The 7,505-nt window shown below is 37.7% G+C and overlaps 1 long non-coding RNA gene across 1 annotated transcript in view; it reads left to right on the top strand.

Moving 5' to 3' along the window:
* The first annotated feature begins 6,676 nt into the window (after nt 1-6,676).
* The window catches only part of LOC133272479 (uncharacterized), a 39,444-nt gene continuing 38,615 nt past the window's right edge, over nt 6,677-7,505 (top strand). The window contains exon 1 of the long non-coding RNA XR_009744448.1: nt 6,677-6,858. This is a non-coding gene — a long non-coding RNA (uncharacterized LOC133272479). The remainder of the gene's footprint in view (nt 6,859-7,505) is intronic.

Here is a 7,505-nt window from a genome sequence, read left to right as displayed (position 1 = left end):
CTCTTTTCCCTCTCCCTTGCTCCTTCTCATGGTAGAGGCAATTTCACTCTGCCCCCAAACCACCTCTTTAGCCATGTGTTATCACCTTTTATCAATACTACTAGAAGCCTCAGCAGCAACTCTGTAAAACACAGCAATAGGTACTATTTATCATGAAATAAACAAGGAGAGGAGCTCAATAGGGTACCTTGTCAATGCTGTAGACACAGTGCTGTACACCCAGTGTAATGCACCCACTCAGCACAGCTCTGTGGGTAGGGTACAGTCTTACAAGGTCTGATTGCAGTAAGGCTGTGCTTGCATCTTCCAAGGTAATGAACCTTTTCTGCCAGTACTATTTTGACTCAGCCATACAGATCTGTGAAACATTTGTGGCTGGCAAGTCTCTCCTTCCTCCGTTACATAGTGCAGGTGTCACTTGCCAGAGTATTTGTAGATGACCCAGCACAGGGCAGGGATTAGACGCAAAACCCCCCAGCCTCCCACAGGGTTAGCCGGCCCACAGCAATGATCCTTTCCCTCTACAATGTACATAGCATTTTGCTGATGCTTCCTGGTACACGAGCCCCAGAATGATGCAGATGAACTAAAGGTATTCAGCAGACAGCTGGGTGGGCAAAGGGAAAACACTCTGGGAAGCTCTCCTGCTCAGGGTCCTGTGTGTTATATTTCTGAAATAGGATTGTTTAGTTTGACAGTTAGCCACAACCATGATCAGTGCTTGAATACAATCCCCTGTGTCTGGGTGTTTCCACGGTGTAATCTGACATTTCTGTGTGGGGATGTACACATATAGATGGGATAAAGACAAACAGACATGCACCTCTAGATCTCTTTTCTACCCATGTTCCTTTGTTCTCTTGAATGATGAAAACCAAGTAAAAAATAAAATAAAATAAAATATTTTTGTCCCAGATAACTCAGCTTTCTAATGCTCCTAAGTCAAGATAATATAACTACCTAAGTGTGAAGAACTTCCCCCATGCAGCTGAGAGCCTCAGCCCTGACCTGCAAAGACCACCCTCTGCAACAGCAGTTATAATTGTACTTTCATGCTATTTCAGTCACAGACTCTTCCTAAGGCTGTCACCAATGTAGAGAAGGGTTTATTTGGACATGATATTTTTATAATTTTGGCTGCTGTGTAGTTGGAAAGAAGAAATAGAAAAAAACCCAACAGTTTCTATTCAGTTTACTGGCTTGAAGGCTTGAAAAGCATCATGGTTCTAAGGTTCCCTATGAATCCTGTGTTGCCAGTAATCTTCCTTCTACACTTTTAGATACAAAATAATATACATGAATTATGCACTTAAGGTGTTTAAGCAAGTGATAAACCCTTTAAATGAAGGAGTAAAGATTTATCAGATGTGGAAAATATTGCTGCCCAAGCCAGAACTTCCAGTCACAGGTTTTAAGTCACTTGGTAAATCTGCAGCCTAAACATGCATGCAGCCGGGCCACCTTTTCTATGACCCTGTCAGATCTTATTATTTAGCAATTTGCATATCTAAAATGTAGCTACAGGTACACATCTTGGTCTTTGAATCTCTATTCTGTAATTGAAGGTGTAAATAAGTAAAGCACTTACAGATTAAAGTTAATTTAATTAAATTTTACAGAGTAAATTTCTCTACAGAGGAATTAATGAAGTTACTAGATTTCAATGTATTTTTCATTTTCAAATCATTGCAAGATACATTGAACACCAACTAACTTTAGCAGTGCTGGATTAAACAGGAAGGGTATTCTGACATCAGCTGCAGTAATATATGATTATGAATCTCTCTCCAAATAATAAAAGCAATTACAAAAAAAAAAAATTAGATTTTTCTGAGTTATTTTGTTTAGAAAGAGGACTGGAAAGTTACTGGCAAGTTTTTTTGAACTTTTTTCCAACCCTTGCTACAAAAAGATTCCATACAGCTCTTTATTCAAAGCCAGATGCTCACCCAGCCACAAACTAAACGATACTGAATAGATTTACCAATAGGCTGAGCTTGTTTTTTTGCTGCTTTCATAGAAAATCTCTTTGGTGGAAGCAAATCTCTTCCACCAGGATTTTATTAAGATCTTCTAGAACTGAAAAGCACAGCTCACTGTAAAAACTGAGGTATGATCTCTAAATGCTATCTACTCCAAATCGAACAGGAGATGTGTGCATGTTAGGAGCCCATGGTGAATGGGAATAGTTTCCTAGATGACAAAACAGCTGTCAAGCAGATGAGTACAACCTAACTGACAGAGCATTTTAGAAGGTGACTGGATTTAGTCTGCACACAAACAGCTCAAACCCAACACAGGTGAGTTGGTTGGCTGAAATCCATTATTATTACTTGGCCATAATACAGCTGTTATGATACATAAAACAATTTTGGCAGCTCCAGGTTAGTTCCTAATGGAAAATGTTATATCAGGAACTATTAGTAAAGTTGCTCTGTTGACACCATGCTACGTGTTGGCAGTCACTTCAGAGGTGAAATATGGAAAAGGGAAGGTGAATTCAATATGTTTAATTTATTTTTATTTATTGATTTTTTTTAATCAAAAGGCACTTTATCCTTCTGGTCAATGCTGTGGAAAGCTGAAATGGGCATCTGGGAAATTTGATGACCTAACATCATTCATGAGCTCACCTCTGATCTGACCGTTGACTGCAGTTTTCATACTGTCCTTATAACCATTCTTGATATATATTACATACCTGCCAAATTAATGACTATTCTTGTTTTTATTCCTATCTAATTGCTGCTGCAACCTTTTCTTGTTAAAATGTAAAATGATTAGTTTTCAGTGATACCTCAGTATGCAAAGATTGTAATGATATGTATTTTAACTCATAACTTTATGCTGTGATTTCAAAATCATTGCTTTGCTTGCTATTCCTTCATAGCTCTTGTATTATTTGTCCTATTATTGTGAAAGACTGACAAGTTTCTGCTGAACATAATTATTAGCTAATACACCATATAAATGCAAACATTTAGTCCTACAGCTTCTTATACAAATAATGTGTTTTCATTGCTTCAAAAAGTATCAAATTTTTAAGCTTTAAAATGGGACCTTTATTATATATATGGGATTCAATTAGAGCCTCCTTCTGATAAGAAAGAGGTTGATGAGGGCAAAAGGTAAATAGATGAAGCAAAGAAAGAAAATCCCAAACTTTTCCACTTTAAAGCAAATTGGAAAACATAGCACACAGTACCTCATGATGCTCGAGCAGATTGGATGCACCTAAGAGTAGTACTAAGAAAAATGTGTTTGCCTATTGACTCATGTTCTGTACCATCCTTATTCAGAGCTATACCTTAAAGCCCACACTATTGCCCTTAATCTTTGACCATCAAACTCATTTGACAGAGAGAGATTAATTCCACTTTTGTATCAGCCACATGAGCTTTGAGACAAATGCAGTTACAAACATCTTGCTTTATAAGCTAGGTGGCCTGCAATATGAGTGGGAGATTTCTACTGATGCTAAAAGTTAGGATAAAATATTTTATTCTTTGCTATATTTAAGTTATTGTTGGTATGTATTTGCTTAGTACATGGTTGCTAATCTTAGTAAAAGGCAATGAGGAAAAAAATCCTCCTTAGGACAACCATATTTCTGGTCTTTTTCTTCCTTCATTTTTCTTTTTCATGCTCCTCCTCTTCTTTAACCTTCTGAGTCTCACTCTCATTCCTTTGGCATTTCCTGAACATATTTCATTTTGCCTAGATCCTAATCATTTCATCTCATTGTGAAAGCCTTACTTACATTATCAATGACAACACGGTAGGTAGGGTTCGTCTCATCTAACTTCATGCAACCTGGTGTAAATAAGTCCGTAAGAGCAAGATTTTTCATTCCACTCTGCAGACTTCCATTATTGTCAATGGTCAGAATCAGGCACTATTAGGAAATGACAGGACCAGTTCAGTTGCCTGAACATAGATGTCTGGTGCCAGACTGGTAGAAATGCTGAGACCTGTACTCATATGGAGTATAACATTAGAGCATGGCAGACAATACTTAGGCAGCTGAATTAGCCCAATTCAATCCATCCTACAGTAAACATCCAAAGTAAGGCAGGTACACTGAGTCCAAGGTATCCTACAGAAGATGTCTACACGTGAGCTAGCTATCTAAGATGCTTATAGTCCACTGAAATTTAAGTCAATCAATTCATTACAATGTGGGGAGCTAGTCAGCTCATTTTGAAGTAGGCATGTATGGTAGGTCAGCCAATTCATTCCAGAAACATTTCTGAAAGAATTAACTAGACTTCAGCCAGCTATAATCTGACTGCAGACAGCTATATTTAGGCATCTGCAATACAGAGGACTTGTCCAGCATTTCATTTAATAGAATCCCACTTTTGACTTTAGGTGATTTCAGCAAGATAAGATAAATCACGCTCTACTCCACCACCAGCAGCAATGGAGTTCAGGCAGATGCATTAAAGACAGGGAAATTCACATCCTTCAGAACAATTGATTCAGTCTTGTCTAGGCCAGGAAGACAACACTGCACCAATGACATTTGATTCAATAAAGGATTATTTCTTTGAATCCCTTTTCAGTCTTCAAAATGTGATGCTTCTTTTGAAATGACAACAGATTTGACAGTATTGTAAACCAGCCTGTACATTACACACAAGGACCTTGGAGGTGACTAGTAGGAGGCAGCTTTGCCTACAGCTAGCACAATCCTTCCATTTTGTGTTTGTTTAGGTAAAACTAAAGAAGATGTTTAATCACTGAAGTTTAGAGATGGATAGAGGTTCAAGAGGTTATCCGGATCACCTTAAAGTAGGATCAAGTTTTTGTTGGACACTCCTGACTGATAATTTGTCTATCTTGTATTTAAAATCTCTAAAGGGAAGGATTACTGAAACTTCAGGCACAGCATTTTCTGGGATTTGTCACAGCAATAGGCTTATTCCTTATATCTAGACAGTTGTTTTTTTTTTATAAAAAAACTTTTTCTTTTTTTTTTTTTCTTCTTCACTCTTTTCACTCCTGGCAATGAGGAAGAAATTAGTTTCATCTTTATAGCCATCTTTTACACAGTAGAGGACTGCTGTCATGTTCCATCTCAGACTCCTTCATTTTTTTTCTAGGCTAAATTCTCTCAGCCTTTACTCACAGGTCATGTCTTCTAAACCTTGTCTCATTTTTCACGTGTTCTCTGGGCTTCTCCCATTTATTTTTCTTAAAGTGTGATATTCAAAAGCATTCACAGAACTCCAGTCTCACCAGGGCGGGCTGGACAGAATTGTGTTCCGTATCTTCTGTGTGTCACCCTGCAAATTCCCCACAAAATGAGAATATTTTGGATATGAAAATTATTTGATCAATTTACATTTAGTTTGCAACTCATTATGAGCCCCATATTTGCGTTCTACTTATGCCTGGACAGCCATTCCCCACTTTCTAAGTGTCCATAAAATTTTGGATGAAAGAAATGTGCTTCAAAATCTTAAGACTTCAGCTGGTTTCAGAATCAGTGGGCAGTCTCAAGGGCTGCAAGATTTGTAAGTTTTCATCAGAAAAAAAAAAAGTTTTTTCAGTGAAAAGAAGAAGGAACCAAGGATCAAAAGAAATAGTTCACTTATCACAACCTATTTTTCATTATGTAATTTTTTTTGCCAGCATGCTAAACTACTTTCAGACTTATAATTAACTCTGAAAAGGAGAGATGGAACACTTGACCACCTTAGGGACAACATGTTTAAAGAATCACTGTAGAACAGCTACATAAAGACTACAAATTTTGTCTTTCAATTCATACTCTCTCATTTTTTGGATATGGATCAAAATAGCAGCATACTATTTCAGAGCTTGTCTGAGTAGGTATCTGGAGGATAAAAGGATTGGCTGATAATGGAGACAAGGAGCCCAACAACAAAAAGTAGGCAAAAGAAAAAGCACTGGGTAAGACAATACTCCAGATTATCCCATTTCACTAAAAAAATTGTGTGAGGTCGGACTATGGAGTGAAACTTCAAGACTTGTGCTATTTTTTTTAGAATTCTTCATCTCTATTAAAGAAACTTCTTAAGGTTCAGGAGATATCCTGTCTTCACTAAAGTCGATGTTTTTTTTTATTGACTCGAGTAAAGATAAGATTTTACATTCAGATCCACATCCCTGAGCCAGCACAATTTTTTTTCCATTGCAGGATACAGACTTTATTAGAATTAAAATGATCAGTACATTTCAGTCATGCTGACAGTTTCCTAAACCTTGTGATACCCTCTCCCTTCTTGCTCCTTCTCTCTCCTTCTCAGCATTGTTTCTCTTCCCAATAGTCAGCATCTCATTATGGAAAGGCAGGGTCATAAATAATTTAAAAAGATGAGAAAAACTGGGGAAAGAGGGTGGGGATGAGGTAGGCCTTTTCTTGTGTTAACACCACACCCTTAAAGTACACCATGCAGTCAATAAGTATATGTATAGGGCTTTGATTCTGAAGCCCCTGCCCTGTGAGACATCTAGATCAACTTAAATCAACAAAAGATTGTTTTGAAACAGTGGAATTCTCCTATCCCAGGAAGAAGGAAAAGAAAGTCAGGCAGGACTTTGTACCGATTATGTACTGGCATTTTACAATTGTATGTGGCTTATTTTCCAATACTTGAACACTATGAATTTCTCTTAACTTGTGGATTTAGCTTGCTTACGCAAAATGCAGAGGACAAAGCCACAGTGCAAGAGCATGGACTGTTCAAGGCATGGCTGGGGCAGAATTAGTATGGGAAGAGTGGTGGGAAGAGCAGCACAGATCTCTCATCTCTCAAAGTTACTCCTCTGTTTTTAACCAGAAGGACCATTCTCATGCCAGTACTCCAAAGACACTGCCAGAATTAGCAGGTATGCTGCCTCTTTTCCTGAATAGTCCCCAACACTAGCTTCTATTAAAAGAAATATGGAAATTAGCAGTTAAAGTCAACGAAGTTGATAGCTCCTACTTACCAAATTGGTGCCTCAGTGATCAGCTCTAACAAGGAAAAACTGTACCCCGCTCCTTATCAACAGCTTCAGACTTGGCAGAGTTGGATTTTGAAGTGACACCAAAAATCATGAGAAAAGTGACACATAGTTTAGTATGATTTTACTTGTACTTTAACCTAAATAGGGCTGAATAGAAGTGGATGATTCAATCATACTGAAGTTCTGTTGTCTCTTTGCAAAAGTTGCTTTTCAGTATAAAACACTTGCAGGCTAGAACCTAATACCAAGTTGCTTTAAAACACTGATTCGTCGTGCGTGTGTTTGTGCATGAGGCTTCACATGAATTTGTTGTCATTCCATCATTCACAGTGACAGGCATTGTAGCTTGCTGTCATCCTATGGCACCTTACAATGATGTGAACTTTATTTTTTTATTAGGATAGTAAATTACATTCAGTTAAAGATAAATGTATGAGCTTAGTCTGAAATTGAATATTGGTTGGGATGCCTGCAGTACTAAAAGGTTAGAATGGTTGACAATAGTCTTTTGGGATAGTTCTCCATTG

Source organism: Pezoporus flaviventris, unplaced genomic scaffold (assembly GCF_033815535.1).
Source record: "Pezoporus flaviventris isolate CSIRO_AGI_PZ_B2104156 unplaced genomic scaffold, CSIRO_AGI_Pfla_v1 ptg000030l, whole genome shotgun sequence".
In the NCBI taxonomy this organism is placed as follows: Eukaryota; Metazoa; Chordata; class Aves; order Psittaciformes; family Psittacidae; genus Pezoporus; species Pezoporus flaviventris.
Note: the sequence above shows the minus strand (reverse complement) of the source record. Positions and strands in the feature narration are given on the sequence as shown.